This window comes from Dermacentor andersoni, chromosome 6, assembly GCF_023375885.2.
Source record: "Dermacentor andersoni chromosome 6, qqDerAnde1_hic_scaffold, whole genome shotgun sequence".
Taxonomy (NCBI): Eukaryota; Metazoa; Arthropoda; class Arachnida; order Ixodida; family Ixodidae; genus Dermacentor; species Dermacentor andersoni.
Genome location: NC_092819.1, coordinates 53143331 through 53161748, shown reverse-complemented (window position 1 = coordinate 53161748; position 18418 = coordinate 53143331). Strand labels below are relative to the sequence as shown.

General features: G+C 41.8%; 1 long non-coding RNA gene across 1 annotated transcript; it reads right to left on the bottom strand.

The window, feature by feature from the left end:
- Window positions 1–626: 626 nt before the first annotated feature.
- Window positions 627–14023, bottom strand: LOC140218741 (uncharacterized). Its single transcript, XR_011894914.1, has 2 exons — window positions 13454–14023; window positions 627–2243 (listed from the first exon to the last, which is right to left on the bottom strand). It is a non-coding gene; the product is annotated as an uncharacterized lncRNA (long non-coding RNA).
- Window positions 14024–18418: the final 4395 nt, after the last annotated feature.

Below are 18418 nucleotides of genomic sequence, written 5' to 3'. Positions count from 1 at the left end.
GGAGGTTTTTAATTCTCCTTTGAACACCAACCCCCGAGTGGTTGCAGGAGTCTATATGGGGAACGTTGGGAGTTTTTCATTCCTCTTTTGAACACCAGAACTATGGAAGTTCTTATGAGGAGCTTTGGGAGCTTTTACAAGTTGACATGGGTATTTTATTTTGCTTCTTATGGGAATTTATAGGAGAAGCGATGGGAGTTCTTACGTACATATTTTCGGAAACGTTTGGCTTCTTAAGGGCGTTTTGAAGGATACCTTTGGGAAATTATTTTACCTCCTTGTAGGAGTGCTTAGGTGTAAACCTGGGAGCAACCGTTCCCATATTTTGGGAGCTCTGCTTAAGGGAGCACTTATGGATAGTTTTGAGAGTTCGATTTTTGCTTTTTATGGGAACATATACGAGAATGCTTGGGAGTGAATTTTTACAGCTTTAGGGAGCTGTTTTACTAAGGGAGTTTTAAACAGATGTTTTGGGAGTGCATTTTAGCTCCTTATTAGGGCTTTTACAGGTAGGTCTGGGAGTTTATTATGCACTTTTTGGGAATTTTACGAGGTTGAAGGGAGTTCTTTTTGTGTGTGTGTTTAGTAGATTGTGTCTGACGAGTGCAAAAACCATGACAAAGCAATAAAATGTCTGGAAATTTATTGCAGTTCCAGAATCAAATGTGCCAGCATGATAGTACAATCAATGACTATTAGCATAATGAAAGTGAAATAATTCAATAAATTGGATACAAACAAGCAAACCAGTTTGACAGGAAATTCAAGCATATTGCAAGCTTCAGTACAGTTGAAAATCCACAAGTGCAGCCAAGACTGAAATTCAGCGGCTCAAAACATCATGAGCTATTGGGCAGTCCTTGCATGCATTAGAACAGGCCACATTTGTTTTTGCATGTAAAAAGCATGCTACAAAAATGATGCAAAGGAGGCCAGACAGCACCAATGACCTAGAACATAATGAAAGTACCTTTGAATACCTATGCTATTTCTAATAGACATCTACGTACAACTTATTCTCTCATGTAACACACAGCTGCAAAGAAAAAGCAGAAGTGGTACCACCCACTCTGAATCAATTTCCTTAGCGTGCGGCACCTGAAATTCAAGCTTGCCAGCTACAGAACATGACAAGTTCACAGCAAAATGGGCATAATGTGATAACAGTAGACAAACAGGTGATATCTCAGGCTGAAGTTAATTCAACAAGGGGACTAGTCGTCATCAGGGAAAGAAAATCCAAGCAGACAATTCCAGCTCACACTTACTTGCATACACAGATGTCGCTACATAGGTTTGTGTTGTGATGCCCATGACCTAAGTCAGCATCAAAGAGGTTCATTAAAGAGTGGCACATATGCAGTGGCACACACCCAGCGTACATACACAAGTTTGTGTCAAAAAAGTTCATTGGAGAGCTGCATCTGCCCAGTGGCCCCAAGTGCTCGTAGTAGCCCCAGGGGCACATACTGAATTTCCACAAATATAAGGAGTTTTTTTTTTCAAAATTTCTGGCGTCAGAAGACGCCTCGCATTATATAACTGACATAGACACAAACAACAAGATCACTCATAGAAATTGGTGCCAGCAACCTGCCAAACTCCCATACTTCTACACACCTTGCTACCCCAACTAAACCCCCATGGTGAGCATTTAAACTTACCTTACCTTCTCTATGCACTCACTCATTTTGCTGGATATCCATGGAGTGGAGAAAAGTGAACTATATAAATACTGCCAAAGAAAACGGTTGTTACCCTAACGAAGAAGTCCACTTCTCAAAAAAATTTCTCCACCTGACATAACACTTGTTCGACCTCTGCTGATCACCTTCAGCTGAATATTGCATATCACACAAAGCAGCAATTCAACTATAATTTTTAGTTTTATAATGAAACAAAAATTTCTTAGGATGTGAAAGAAAATATGATACAGGAACCTTTAACAGTATCCATAAGTGTGAAATTTTTACACAGGCAAAGAGGCAAACACTTTGCCACCAGGGCACACATAAGGCGTCATTACATTTTCTCTGCAAAAAGCCTTAACACCTCAACGACAGGTGGTGTTGCATGAAGCCATGCATGCATTTAAAAAAATAGGCATTTTGTATTTTCTTCTTCCGCAAGATCAAGGCAGGCAGGCTGTGATGCTGTGCAAACAGTGGTGGCCCTCAAAAGGGAAGGAATCCACACAAAAAGCCATGGTACTGTTGAGATGGCAGTGCATGATAGGGAGCATTCTGGAAAACAGAACAAAATAGATTATGTACTATTGTATTGCAAACAGACACCACATGAATATTTAAACATAGCATCACCAATTATTCAACAGTGCTGGGCCATTCAATGCTACCACTCCAAGTGCATCTTGGCCACCTCAGATTTTAGGAAAAATTACAGCCCATTGTACAGTTGCAGACTGGATGAAGTGGAGAGTATGACGAAAGCCCGTCTGGTCGGGATGATGCATACTAAAAGGAAGAGGTCTAGACACCGACCAAAATGTTTAAAATAGTTTTTTACATTTTCAAATTCATATAAATTCAAATAACTTCAAAAATTCAAATAAGTACTTTAAACCATTTTGGTCAGTGTCCAGACCTCTTTTAAGTCGCAGAATGCACAAACAGACTACTTCGCGAAAATTTCACATGGTGTGAGTATCGTTATCTTGTAGGTTAAGGTTGAAACATCACGGCACTGACAAAGCTACAAACAAGTGTTTCTACGAATGACCACAAGGCCTTCCAGAATGTTTCATTATGTGAGATAGACCATTAATGTTTTTTATCTGCAAAGAGTATCTTCTTATTCTGACTTAAGTATAATAGACCTTCGAGCAATTTCTGAAAAGTATTTTCATCCAGCTCGGGTGGTTTATAGGCGCAAATAACCAATTTAGGAACCCCCATTTTGTAGTGAAGAAAGCTTATATTAAAAAAACCTATAGCTGCAGTGATTAAAAGCTTCTGAAATTTTGAATCAACTCTTTATGTCTGCAGAAGCTCTTTAATTAGGTATTAGGACGCCTTGCAGCACTGACAATGAAAGGAAATCATGACAACACATTACAAAAACTAATAAAATGAATGTGTTCTTGATAATATATGTTGTTGTATTATACACAGATTATACAAAACACCAGCAGTAATGTGCATATCTTCAGAGTGCACACACAGTTCACCAACGTAATAATAAATACAGGTCAACATCATAAAGCAACACATAGGTACTGGCGTTTTTCTTTCACATTGGCCTAAAAACCAATCACATGAGCATTCAGCCATCATATAAGCAGCACCTGCTTGCATGAATTCAAGGAACTTTCAGATGTGCAAAATCGTTTAGGAGCTTTTAAGCAATAGGCATGACACTACTATTATGATTAATTTGTTGCCTGTAAGTGGTAAATCAAGTGAACTGCTAGTTGTCCTTCCGGTGAAGGATATTGCAGAAAATGTGAGGACAAAAAGATTATAGTAGCTATTTGGAACTCATGAATGTTAAGAAGATAATATGCAATGTTACCATGCTGACAGACAGTCAGATAAAAGATGATACAAAGAAAATATTATATATAGATTACACAGATGCAAGCATTCTGCTTCTTTATTGCTGCAAAACTCTGTAGTTATAGAAGTGCTTCATCCCCTGAAAAATATTTTTAGCAATACATTCACTATGGAGTTCTATTGAGGATGCATCAGATTTGCATGCTACAAGTGGTTTGAGCTGTTCACAGACAGACATCTGGCTTGTAAACGCAAGAGTAGACAAAATACTGCAAGTGCTCCAGAAAAATGCTTGCATGGTAAGGGAAATGACAAAAACAAGAATGTGGATGAAAAGACCAAACTGCCCCAAAGTCTAATTTTAGCAATGTAAGGTTTTATGAAACATAATTACAGTTCTAAGACAAAACAAAATACCAACATGATATGCAGAGAATGGGTGCTGGACATCAAGCAACCTCACTAAACAATGATTACATACATAAAAACGACACATTCGCAGGAAATTTCACAATACACGACATATAAACTATGTGATTCATGATGCACCCATGTCATACATCATATTGTTCAAGTAACCAACTTCTTTATTCAAGACCCCTGTAGAAGGTTTGTTAATGCAGTTATTGGTTTCTTGGATGGAAAAGGCCTAGTATACAAATCTGCACTTCCCTGCCTTATATTTGCAAACTGCATGTGTACAGTCACAGTTTGGCATGTTTTGCAATGTTTTGTGAGATATCCAGATGCTGTTACCACCTACATCTGTGCACAATGCTCCTGCAGCCTGCCATTACCACAAATCCTGGTCTATCCTACATAATACCCCAGTCACACGGGCACTTTCAAAGTCCTTTGAACCAAAGATTCTTTACTTCAAGGGAGAATGTGCACTGTCACACAGGCACAGCAAAGGAGCCCTACTGGAAGGTGGCTTTGAGTCAAAGGAGTGCGCGTTCGTCCTTTGAAACCTCAAGGGAATACTCCCAAGCCTAGAGGGCGTCTGACAGTAGAAAAAATAATCTAAAGATATGGAAGTTCAATTTTTACCTCTTCAGAACAAGCTTATAAGTACTGAATACTGTTACTAAAGTACTAAACACTTTCGGGACACCCGCAATCTCCATCATGAAAGCGCCGATACAGCAACACCGGTACGGCCTGTCGTCAGCAGCAACCTCGACACAACACGGTTGCCATGTGCGATTTGGTTCTTTGGTTAGTGGCTGCTAGGCATCCCAGTCTCCTTGGCTTTTTTCTGCACATCTTTCCTTGTCACTTTTGTTTTTTAGTTTTTACAGCGTTTACGTGTACCTACCGCTACCTAGCCACAACGAACGAAACAAAGCAGCTGAAGCAAAGGCAACAATGAATAATCGACGCCAATGTGCGGTGTACGAAGCGGTACACATGGTGGCCATCATTACAATAAATACATCTGTTTGTGATAAAGTAATGCCTTTACTACGTGTGCATTTTGTTTTGATGTTTCTATGTATTAGGAAAAATAAATGTTGCTGAAAAAAATGTGACAAATTTATTATAAGACGCATTGGGCTATATTTTTTTTATTACTTTCAAGGTGATGGTAGCGCTAAGGATACATTGCGGTCTCTGTTAAAAGCTTCAACGGAGACTACCTGGAGACCATGTAGCACCGACATATATCCGTTGAACTAATGTCTTTGAAAGCTCAATGCTCCTTAACTTCAAAGGACCTTTGGCATGCTCGTGTGACGGGTATAACACTTGCTGCTGAAGGCATTAAAGGCACTCAAAGGTGCCTCAAAGACAGGCTGAGCATTCTGCGCAGGTTAGCGTGTCAGCAAGGCCTGAAACACTTGCAGGACATTGTAAAAGATGTCAATACATGGCAAAATACAACAGCACAACATACTCAGAAAATGTAAGGCTAAAATTCCACACTGATATATAAGGGCCTTCCCAGACAAACCGATAAATGCAATAGCACACCTTCAATTGAAATCTCGAATATAAAAATTGATTACTTGAAAAAGATGTACGGTACATGCAAAATAGAATGAGTGATGTATGTTATATGTCACGTATAGTCAAATTTTGCTGCAAGTTTGAGCATTTCATGCATGCATATAATCGCACTCATGTACAAAAACAAGTTCATGTGTAGTGCTCATCCTGTGCATTTCATGTGTTTCATCTTATAGTGTAGTAACTATGTTTCCTAATGCCAGTAACCAACTCTCCCAGCTTTCAGCAATAGTATGCAAGATTATTTATTCTTAGGAGTATGATAGCAGGAAGAAACAAGGATAAAGACCTGTCAACAGGACTAGCATTAACTACAAGCTGATTTGGCTCCTGGATGGAAACGAGTATTAGTAATCCTAATCATTATCAATGTTTCAATGAGGGAGTGGGTGAACCCAGAACTTGCACAAATAACTACAGTAGCCACATGGCTGAACATATGAGCCGTGGGTGTTTCCCTATCTTCCAGCACATGAGGTTAGTTGCAGAGCCCCGAGAGGGAAGTGATTGTGGTTTTCCACATTAGCAAATAAAGATCGACATGTGTCGGAAAATAATCACCATCTCTCATCGAAAACATGTAATTGTTTATAGAGCATTTATCCTCAATTCATTACACAGATTGCGTTAGGTGACTAATTTGTTTGACTACTGTTCTTAGTGCCCCATACAAGATTAACCTTTTCCATGCCAATTTTATTTTCAGAAAACCACTGAAATTTCTAAAATATTTTTATTAGCTATTCTTTGTGAAGAGTTTTTATTACTGCAATATCAGCAGTTCGTTTAAAATTTTCTGCGGCCTTTTACTAGCTGTTTTTCATGTTTTTAGGTTGCAAACAGACAAGGACGCAGAAACTGTCTACATGAAGCATATTTTTTTAAAGAAAGTCAAGCGTGCTTTTGTTATCCTCCATGAAAAATGTTATTGCAGGAAGAAAGGTGGTTAACCGAGGGCCCCTATTTTTATTATTCATATCATAAGAAGCCAACAAACACTGACACCAAGGACAACATAGTTGAAATTACTTGAGCTTAATAAATGAAATAATGAAACGATAAATTAATGGAAATGAAAGTGGATGAAAAAACAACCTGCCACAGGTGGGGAACGATCCCACAACCTTCGCATTTCGCATGCGATGCTCTACCAATTGAGCACCGCGGCGCCGTTTACCGATCCACTTTCTTGGGTATTTATGTTTCCTTGTAGAACCCTGGGAGTGTTAGCCAGCGTTACCACTCACAGACCTTGGCGGCGGACATGGAACATCCTTTCTGCCGCAGGCGTCACGAGAACGTGATCTTTTTTTAGTGAAGGCAACCGGTCAATAAACCCACACATGCTACCTGAAGGCATCAATGTTGCCTGATTCGAGACACTCGTTATGTAATAAATGAGAAGAAAGAGGGTTAACCGAGGGCCCAATTTTTACTAGTAATATCATAAGAAGTCAACAAACACCAAGGACAACATAGGGGAAATTACTTGAGCTTAATAAATGAAATAACGAAATGATAAATTAATCGAAATGAAAGTGGATGAAAAAACAACTTGCCACAGGTGGAGAACGATCCCACAAGTTCACTTTCTTTTTTTGGGGTGGGGGCAAAAACTGAACACATAACTAATCACTGATCTATCATGCAAGTGGTGTTTGCCTATCTCAATAGTCTATATAGACAGAAAACTAGGCTCAGGTGTTTTTATCTCTAAAAGAAAAGACAAGCTTTTATACGGCAACCTATCAACTTGAAGCCCACGTTAGTAGTTCTCTTCTATGGCATCTAGCTGTTGAGCACGAGTCAAATAAAAATTAATGCAAATGTATTAGTGTTCCATGCTTTTAATGCATGGAAAAGGGACACTAAAGGAAATTAATGAGTTAAGTTAGATTAAAGGTTAGCCTTTTGTAATAACAAATTCATCATTTATACCAAGAACAGAGCTTTTATAAGCAAGAAAATTAGAGAACTGGAACATCAAAGGGCACCAACTAATATATTGAACCAAATTCTGTAGTTTTATTTGCCAAAACCACAATATGATTATGAGGCATGAAGTACGAGGGATTCTGGAATAATTTTGACCCCCTTGGTTACTCTACTGTGCATACAGTGCAAAACACACATGCATTTTTGCATTTCACACCTATCAAAATGCAGCTGCCACAGCTACAATTTGATTATCCACCATCAGGCTTGGCAGCGCAACACCAAACAGCCCAACTCAGAGCCCATGCTTGTCAGCAACCTTCTGCAGTGAGTGCATCACTTGGTGCTCATGAGGCAGTACTTCCAGCTGCTTCAGCTGCTTTAAAGTGTGCGCACTGCTGGCTTTTGCTGTTTTACAGCCCTTAAAGCCCAACCACAACAAAAGTTAGGGCTGCATAAAAAAATGATTCAAACAGTGTAAATACAAAACAGCATTCTAGCAATCTTGATACCGAGACTGAAATGAATGCCACAATTACCAGTAACTGGCAGTGAGGCATGACTCAGATTGCAGGGCACCTTAGTGTGGCCTACGAGATAAGGGACCACCTGCAGCTGCCTGCAGTGATAAAAACCTGAAGGCAATGTGGACTCTCGTCATAGCCACTAACCACCAGGTTCATGTGTCGTCTGCTAATACAGTATTAAAAGAATATCAAAAAGAAAATTAGATACCAGCCCCGCAGCTTTGCCAAGATTACTAGTAGTATTTACTACTAATTTATTACCAATATAGCCAAAGTGAAATTTCATTGCATTTGGAATTTAAGCTTTTGCAGTAGGGGTTTTGAGATGTGATAATCGCAATGCTCCTGTGCTTTGTGACATTACATCACTAGATATTTGACAACGCCGTGGTTCTAAGTGTTTTTACACACATCGATATCTTGATTCTTTTACAACCTAACTCTAATATGACACATGAGAATACGGTAGATAACATTTGAAATGTCTTTAATGGGCACGGAAAAGGACTAACCTTTACACATGAGACACGCATGGTGAAAGCATTGTAAGCAAGGCTCCCACGTGTCTTTACATAATTTTTCACTTTGGTCGGTGTCAGTTCTGTTTTTTCCCTTGACTCTTCCTAACCGGACAAGACTTCGTCAGACTCAACTTCATTAACCCATTGACAATATGCTGCATATCTTAGGTAAACATTTGATGCTCACCCTAACGCATGTTTCCTGAAGTTACCAACTAAGAGCAAAGAAAGGTTAGCTACTGTATGAACCAGCCTAAATCCATGTTAAGCCCACAATTGCCCAATGTGCCTTGAATAGGCTCTAAAAATGTGTATTAACACAAGGCGCAATAGATTTTGTGCTCACGTTGGCATGTTCATAACAGCTGGCCTCCCTCACTCTCATCATCGGAATCTCAGAATCCCTACTGCGAAAACTTCAGGAGTGGAAAGCAGCAAAGGTAACAGTGCGCAGTTTGAAGCAACCAGAGGCACTGCCTCATGAGCACAGCAGTTGCACTCACTGAAGAAGGTTAATGACAAATATGGGGCCCCATTCGTGCTGCTGGTTCCGAAGAAGCCATCTAAGCTTTTTTCCCACGCTTGAGTGTAAAAATACAGCTGCTTTTAACAAAAGGCATGCAACACCGTTCATGAATTGTGCCATTGGAATGGTTTACCAAATAACCTCTTACTTCTGGTAAGCTCTACACAAGCCAAATTGGACGCTGCACTGATGAAAGGGCAAGAGAACATTTGCAGAATATAAAAACAAAGTAAGACCAATGTAGGTGAGCATTGTAACACATGCACTTGTCATCCACAGCTTGAAATATATTCTTGGCAGAAGTAGAAACATGAATTCACAACTGATATCAGAAGCTCTTTTAATATCAAAGAATGACTGTGTAATTATTCTTTTTTTTTCTATTTCTCACAAGTATGTGTATGAATGTTTTTTGCTTTCGGTTTACCCAGGTTGCTACACCTCGATTTGTTTGACCCTGTTCCCTTCTTTGCAATCTTTCCTCCCTCCCCCTCTGTTATGAACTTCCAGAGAGATTATATGAATAGTTCCTGCTTTCTTAGAAAACATGGCACACACGCGGTGGATGTGGAACATCCTTTCTGCTGCAGGCATCACAAGTACGTGATCTTTTTGGGTGAAGGCAACTGGTCAATAAAGCCGCACATGCCAACTGAAGGCATCAATGTTGCCGGAATCGAGACCCTTGTTATGTAATGAACGAGAAGAAAGCAGGTTAACCGAGGGGCCAGATTTTTATTAATCATAAGACGCCAACAAACAAAGGCACCAAGGACAACACGGAAAATTAACGGAACTGAAAGTGGATGAAGAAACAACTTCCCGCAGGTGGGGAACGATTCCACATCTACGCATTACGTGTGTGATGCTCTACCGATCGAGCTAACACAGCACCGTCTTCCCATCTATTTTCTGGGGTATTTATGTTACTACTAGAACTAACCCTGGGATTGTTAGCCAGTGCCACCACTCACAAACCTTGGCGATATGTAGAGCATCCTTTCTGTCGCAGGCATCCCGAGTATGTGATCTTTTTGGGTGAAGGCAACTGGTCAATAAACCCACACGTAGTACCTGAAGGCACCAATGTTGCCAGATTCGAGACCCTCGTTATGTAATGAACGAGAAGGGGGTTAACCAAGGGGCCCGATTTTTTACTGCTGGTGTAGTACACACTTTCCTGCGTTTAGGGTGATGCCAGCTTCTTGCAGGTGCTGAAGTACTTTGTGCAGTCGTGCATCATGTTCTGTCTTCGTGCGGCCAAACACTATTATGTCGTCTTGCAGACATGCTTGGCCGTCCAGGCCTTCTAGCAGTCTTAGCATTTCCCAGTGGAAAAATTCAGTTGCTGTGGAAATTCTGAAGGACAATCAGAGGAACTTAAAATGGCCAAGTGGCGTCAGGAAAGTGTTGTACCTCTGGGACTCGGGTAACCAGTAACCAATATCCGGCTATAGCATCAAGTTTGCTAAACCAGGCAGCTCCGGTGAGTTTGGCCAGGCAATCATTGATGGTGGGCACTAAGACTCATTCTCACAGAATGTTCTATTTTAACCCTCCAAAGTCACTGCAGATTTGAAGCTCGCCTCCTTTATTTTTAGCCACTACCATAGGTGCATGCCACTCTGTGGTTTCTTCGACCTTTATGATGACACCCAGGCTCTCCGTTCTCTCCAACTCACATTTGGACACTCGGCAACATGGGCAGAGGTACTCGCCCCGAGCACATAATAGCACACCGCTTGGCATCAGGGAGTAGCGATATATTGTAATCGGTCCTGAGAAGGTAGGCCCAGGTCTGTAGCCAGGTAGAGGTAGTGGCATAAAATGTTGGCTGGGTCGCTGACCTTGCCTTTTGACTCCGCTACTTCTAGGAGACTTGGTTGGACATTGAAGGATTTGATTGCGGGGGGACGTCAAAAAGTGCGTCATGCAGCTTGTCTATTACATAAATTTGTTCTTGACACAACCAGCCATTTCAGCACACGGTAGCAGTCTAACCGTTGCTTTTTTTGGTCCTGCCGGGTCCGAGCAGCTGTTCTTTTGCTTGCTTCAGGTTTCCCGTGACTTGTTCGTCGTAGAGGCTTGTTGGCATGGCAGTCACGTCTGCACCAGTGTCTACCTTGAAGCCATTGACCATCACATTGATTTTTCATGGCCCAGGATCCTGTTGGTCAGTTAATTGTCCAAGTAAACCTCTTCCAAAACAGCTTGGTATGTGCATTTTGTTCTGCTTTTTGGAAGCGGAAAAGCATATGGCAGCTGTGTTCCTTTTTACTGCAGGCACTGCATGTTTTGCCATTCGCCGTGCACATAGTGTGTGATGGTGAACCATAGGTGTCTTGTTGAGCCATACCACTTGCATGTCAGCGCAGTTTGGTCACGCTGGTTTTTACGAGAATTATTTGACTTTCCTTTGCTCTTCGAGAAGCTGTGCATGGTGTCTACAGCTTCAAGTGATTGTAGCTGTGGCCGTAGGTCCTTTTGCTGCTGTTTGATTGTTGCCGCCATGTTGCGAGCAGCGTTGACAGCGGCTTCCAGAGTAAGCTCAGCATTAAGTTGCAGCTTCTCACTTACCTACGTGTCTGTGGGACCGACCACGAGTCTATCACAGATCAGTTCCTCTTTCAGGGCGCTGTACTCAGAGGCTTCAGCGAGCCTGAAGAGTTCGGTGATGAACATATCAGCTGTCTCATGCACGTCTTGCTTCTGGCTGTTGAACTTTGCACACTCGTATATCATGTTCATCCGTGTCAGGAAATTTTTTATGAACAGTTGCATTACTGTATTGTAGTCGAGTTTCTCAGCATCACAGAGCCTGAGCAAGGCTAGGACGTCTTTGGCTTCACGACCCATGGCATAAATGAGTGTGTTCACCTGCGTCTCGTCGTCGTCTTTAGTCTGGAGATAGCTCTATAGCCCTCCCTTCTCGTGAGCCACCGTTTCTACTCCTCGGGCTGCCGAAAATCAAGTTTTTCCGGCAGTTTGACGACGAACGAGTTTAGTGGAGCTGCGTGCTGGGCTGTGGACACTGTAGTTGAAGCCATGGGTAGCAAAGTGTCGTATTCACCGCAGTGCGCTGTGATGTAGACTTCTACTTGCGTGGTGCATTTCTCACAGCGTTGTCGAGTATCCCACCGTTGCCTCCATGTCATGGTCGGGTGACGAGCATACGTGATTGACAAAACGTAAGTGTTAACTGGAACTGTTTACTAGGTTGTGTATGCAAAACAAGCACGGCTACATGCCGGCTCGGCTTACACGGTCTGGTCCGCTCTCCCAGAGGCGTTGTTCCGCATCTTACATGACCGTGTACACAGCGCCATCTCGTTGCGGTAGCTCGCATGACACGGTGCACCAGTGTAACTCAATGGACAGCAACTTCAAAAAAAGTATATTTCGGAAGGCTGCCCAAGTTTAAACAACTCTCAGTTACCGTTAAGGCGATTTGCCCTCTTATTAACATGCACATTTACGCCACTAGACCATAACCTCATTGCTACATTATAGCACAGTTTTGGTCCGAATTAAAACACTGATATAACACAGCGGAAAAGTTACGAATAAGTGCCATAAATACGAAGAATATTAGAAGGGCATACACTATCATTCTTGCTAACTGCTCATTTGTTGAAATTCTGGCAGTCTTCTGAATTATAATCTTTAAACGTGCTGCCCATTGAGTTATGATAATGCATTGCGGTGAAATTTGATAGATGGCCGCAGAGCCAATTCAACATTTCAGTTTCAACCACAGCTAGTTACCCCTATGCTTTTCTTGGCTTCATTGCCTGCTGGCTTTATATGGTCGTGATTTTAAAAAAATGAAGCCCGTTTTCCTTCTCATTCATTCATGCGAGGGTTTGAAACCTCACAGCTTTGATGCCTTTAGGTAGCATGCATGGGTTTATTAGCCACATGCCTGCTCTCTTCAGTTCAGGTGTTACGCGACACCATCGTGCAAAAAAAGATGTTCCACATCTGCCCACCATGGCTCTAAATGGCGCTGGCTAACACTCCCAGGGCATAAATACCATAAGTACCCAAGTTAGCACAATTGGTAGTGCATCGCGTGTGTACTGCAAAGGTTGTGGGTTCAGTCACCACCACAGACAAGGTCCTTTCGTCTGCTTTCATGACTTTCAATATTTTCTACATTTCAATTTCAACCACAGCTAATTACACCAACGCTTTTCTTGGCTTAATTGCCTGCGACCTTTATATAATCAGCAAAAATAAGGTTACAAGAAAATTAAAATAAATAAGTGGAGGACAGGGTCATCGGTGTTCAAAGAAGCACCTTCCTTTTTGTATCGTTAACCAACATGTGCGCCCAATAGGTAACTCCTCTACCTGCACATCGAATGACAATGCAAGAGATGCAGCTGGAACCCACAGTCAAATATATGTACAGCATACCAATGCATCTCTCCTCCGAAGGTAGTGAAGAGCACAGGTGCCTGTAGAGTTGCGTGCCACGGTTCCTCTTGCCAACCCATGGAAAGGAGCATAAGTGATGCTGTAGAGCTTGCTCCTTCAAGCAGTGTTCAGGTATCCATTCATAATCCTGCATGTAGTGTCCAATGTATTGTAGATATCAAGACAGCTTCAGTCCTGCAGCAAATAAAGTGATCAGTTCTAACCAAAATGTTGAGATGTAGACACTTTGGCAGGCAGATGTTAAATGTTGAAGTTTCTGGGATGCCAGTGATAATTTCATTAAACATTATATGGGCCACTCATACAGGGATGGAAGCAGTCAAAGAAGTTTTGGAGCAGCTCTGGGAGGTGGCAAATTTGACACACTGGAGCATGAATTGCCCGTTTTCGAGCAGTAAATACATATTTACATGAGTAGCTTGATAGAGGTCAATGAGTGAAATACAGGTATATGAAGAAAAGGTGTTCCTTATTTTACTTTACAGAGCACTATTTGATTATGGCAGATCAGTTCTGTGGAAGCCTGCAAGGCAAGTAAAATTCATGACAGGAAAAATTTTCATCCACCCTACTTTAGCATGAAGCTACGAAGGAGACCTGTACAGGTTTCTCGGAAACCACCATTAAATTACATACTGGATATGACAACTAACTGTGGCCAAGAAAAAAATTAGTGAGTGCTTTCCGTGAACATCACCCACTATGTTGATAGGTTTATGTTTGTGCTACTCAAGTTTTTTTTTTTTCCATTGTGAACAAGCAATTAATATGTACTTGTAATGAATGTTTATTTCCTTACTTATCGAATATGGTGCCAATGCAAAGGTTGTGGAATACGCCGAGAAATGACCGATAACAGCGTTACAACGACCTAGTTCATGTGTGGTCTTTTTTTTTTCCGACAAAAAAAACAAACAAACAAGCGAATTTTTCTTTAGAAATTCACGTGACAATGCGCTCCGCATCAGTAATATAAGTGGTCTCAGACAGAAACAGTGTCATCAGTGCACTGCATATATTATGAATGTGCAAACCTGGGGCACAGTCTTGTAAAGGTTCGCAAAGCGAACTGTTACCAAGATCGCGCTACTTCGCATTTGGTAGGGACTGTACTTGCACGCCAAAAACTGCTGACATGTCGAGAAAAAACTGCAGCTGCTCTTTCCCAGTGCCCCTATTTGACAAAGTTTTTGTAAAGATTGATGCAATAGTGCGCAGAAGCATTGTCATGGTAAGGGCAGTTTATTTTCACCTTTTATTTATTTCACGGGCTTTCGTTCTCGTGCCTTCACAAATCCTAGGCTGTCTTAAATGCTGTTACCGGCCATTTGTAACCATCATACAAAGCTTTTCACTGACATCTCATCGATTAGGTAAATCAAGACACTCATCAGACACAGTGAACACCATTCGAGTAGTGCACTCTGGTAATTTTTCATTCTTGGCAACCTGCAGTTGAGATAGCAGAATATTGCAGAATAAATGTGAAGTGACGTAGTGGTCATTGCATATTTGCGAGTATTTTATATCTGTTTTGACACACTGGTTGGAAAAAAGACATGAACGGGCATGTTAATTGCACTTGAGCTATGGTATACAAGTTTCCCTTGTTGTGCAAGGGCGTCTACATTAGACAGACGGGAAGGGGTATCAATGATTCATAATAAGGTTAGTTACAGCGCAACCTAAGACAAGGACAACAGAAGGTACAAAATGACGACACGGCGCTGTTTTGTACCTTCTGTTGTCCTTGTCTTAGGTTGCGCTGTAACAAACCTTAGTATGAATCCCAACCAACTGGCCCAACTAGCCGTTCTGATGCAGTATCAACGATTGCTTGGGCGAGCATAGTTACAACCTTCATAAAAGTTAACGAAGTAGGCCCCTTGCGATGCATTGCAAGACTTGTGGATGCAAACTAGTTTTTTTAAAGAATGTGTCATCATAGGATGCAGTAACATTCAACTGATGCGCGAGATTACTGATCAGGCTAATTCCATTGCCAAATACGTTAGGGTGTGCGTGAGTACACCCTCCTTATCTTTATCAGGCAAGGAACTTTACTTTCTAAGTTGGTCGGCACGTTTTCAGTGAACTGCAGCCGTCTGCTTCTTGTAAGGTTGTTGTTTCAGTTGTTTTTCTCATGTGTGCTATGAGCGGCGCATATAATGTGCAGTAGGGTCGTGGAATAAGACCAGTTAGAAGTTAGTGCTCATCCTGTCACCTGTACTTTTTCTTCCATACTCAAACTGAGTTATGCTAAAGCAAGATAAGAATCCATTCAGTCAGTTTGTGCCTTCGAACCAGTTCACCTCCACAGTGCACAATGATGCTATTATAAAGGGACATTGAAAATATTGTTTATTTTCTTTGAATAAATAAAGTTTAGTATGAAGTTTCACACTGCATTTTGCAAGTTTTAATTACCCTAGTATAAATTTGTATTCTAGAATGTGAAGGATGAAAACAAGCATTTCCAACCTTACACATTTCCAATGACATCTAATCACTACAACTTAGAGGAAAGGCGCTACGATCTCAAACAGTCGCAACTTCTATCCGCGGTTGTTGTATATAAAGGCATTACGCACTGAGAGAATATGGTCAAATCTTAAAGCTAAAGCTACGGTAAAGGCTTGTACCAACACGCTTAAACAAGGGAGAACATTTCAAAACACATAGTGCGGAGGTAAAAAAAATGGATCATGGAGTTTTACTTGCCAAAACTACAATCTGATTATGAGGCACGCCATAGTGGGGGGACTCCGAAATAATTTTGACCACCTGAGGTTCTTTAACGTGCACCTAAATCAAAGTACACGGGTGTTTCTGCATTCTGCCCCCATCAAAATGCGGCCGCCGTGGCCGGGAATCGATCCCACGACCTCGTGCTTAGCAGCCCAACACCATAACCCCTAAGCAACCACGGTGGGTACAGTGCACAGCTGTGAAAATTTTTCCTATACCAGAAATAAGTTTTTGGCCAGGGGCTCAAGAACCGGGGGAATCGCGCCCTGTCTGGCGCTGTTCACAGTGCCACCTCAGCCAACTGGCACATTTGCACGCGAGAACGAGAGCACCAAGTCCGGCCATGACTGGTAAACCCATATGACGATACATTACCAAAATATACAGTAACTAAAACAAAAGGACACGTACAAACGAGATGTGTCCTTTTTATTCAACTGACATATAATCTTCGCGCCTTCTCCCCCTTGTACGATATAGAGGTTACACAGTTCTGCTTATTCTATCGTCTTACATCATGCATGCGCACTGAGCACATCAATACGTTCTGGATATCGCAGAAGCCGTTGTTCACGGCGTGAGACTCACGATAGCGAAGTCAAATGCGATCCTTCTAGAAATAAAGAAATTGTTTGCCTGCGACAAACTTTGCAAACAAGAAATAAAATACGAGCTTACCAAAATGCTTCGTCCAGGTTGGTGGCGGCACGCAGTTCGTTGGCGTTCACCGTTGCGCATTACGCTGTGTTGTTAATCACGCCGCCCTCGCTTGCAGGCGTGAGAAGAGCATCAAAGTATTATTCTTTTCTGTCAAATACTGCTGCTTCGTAAGTACAAATAGAAAATTTTGAGTTGTCAAGCCTACCCCAGCATACTGGCACATAACAGCTTCCCGCGCTCAAATCTCGCTGTGGGTTCGAATTCGCGCTGCGTGCATTTGGATGGATGGATGGATGGATGTTATGAGCGTCCCCTTTGGAACGGGGCGGTGGCTTGCGCCACCAAGCTCTTACTACTATGCTGCCTAATATCCTACCTATGTTCACCAATGAAAAAAAAAAAAAAAAACCACTATGAACTACCACGTCCAAATTTTCTGATACCCTATTGCGAACTGTGCTTTTGTACGTCTCCGTCTTTTGTCGTTTCCCTACTTTTCTTCCACCAATCCTCCAATCGCCTCTTACTGATGTCTATTGCGGACCTGTTTGCTTTACCACTGCTCCCGCTGAACCCAAGGGCTTCAAGGAGGCCAGTGGTGCCTAAATCTTCGATGAGCTGTGGGGCGCCACCTAGAAGAGTTTGAATATGGACAAAACAAAACAAAGTTCTAACATATGTCCGTCTAGATTATTTTATATTTATTTATTTAAGATATAAGGCACATGCTGTTTAGAAAATACTCACGGCAAACAATGTTTCAGTTTAGTTTCTTTGGCCCCTCGGCCCCTCCGATTTATGTCCATTGTCAGCTGGCCTGCGGCCTTTAAACGATATTCCTTACATATTGTGGCTCAATGTCGAGGACATTAAACCTGGTTGAATGGGGTTTAAATGTAGGGACAATATTTCGTTTTGTAGAGTATTGCTGCTGGGGATAAAGCGAGAAATATAGGCTGCTTCTCGTCGGCAAAAGGAGCCGGACGAGCAAGTCACGAAATGCAAGAAAACGAACGGCTTGCATGATTACTAGTAAAGTCTCGCTTGGTTGACCAGTGAGAAACAGCATAATTAACAACCTAACAAATACAATGGACAGCCGCCAAATCGTTGGTCAATTAGACATGTTAATGATGAGTCAGAGTGGTTGTTATTTCGTGTTTGTCCGTTTGTAAACGTGTTGTGCAAAGCTTCGTTTATTCGATGTTGTGCCCCATTTCCACCAGAAAAAGAAAGAAAGAAAAGCGGCGTGTTTCTGTTGACGCGGCACGCGCAAGTGAAACGGATTTACGGGCAAGCCGCGCGTGTCACGTTCACACATATATCGCTCAATAAAGCATTCCGGCGGTATCGATCGACATACCGGCCGCACCACTGGTGGTAACGGCTATAGTGGTACCGGTGGTAATAAGGGGAGCCGAAAGGACCTAGAACCTCAGGGCACTACAAGAATATATTTCATGGTTTCACACCTGCTTACTGCAAAAGTGTACAAAGTACATGCATGGTATAGCACTGTACTCGTAATGCAAAAAT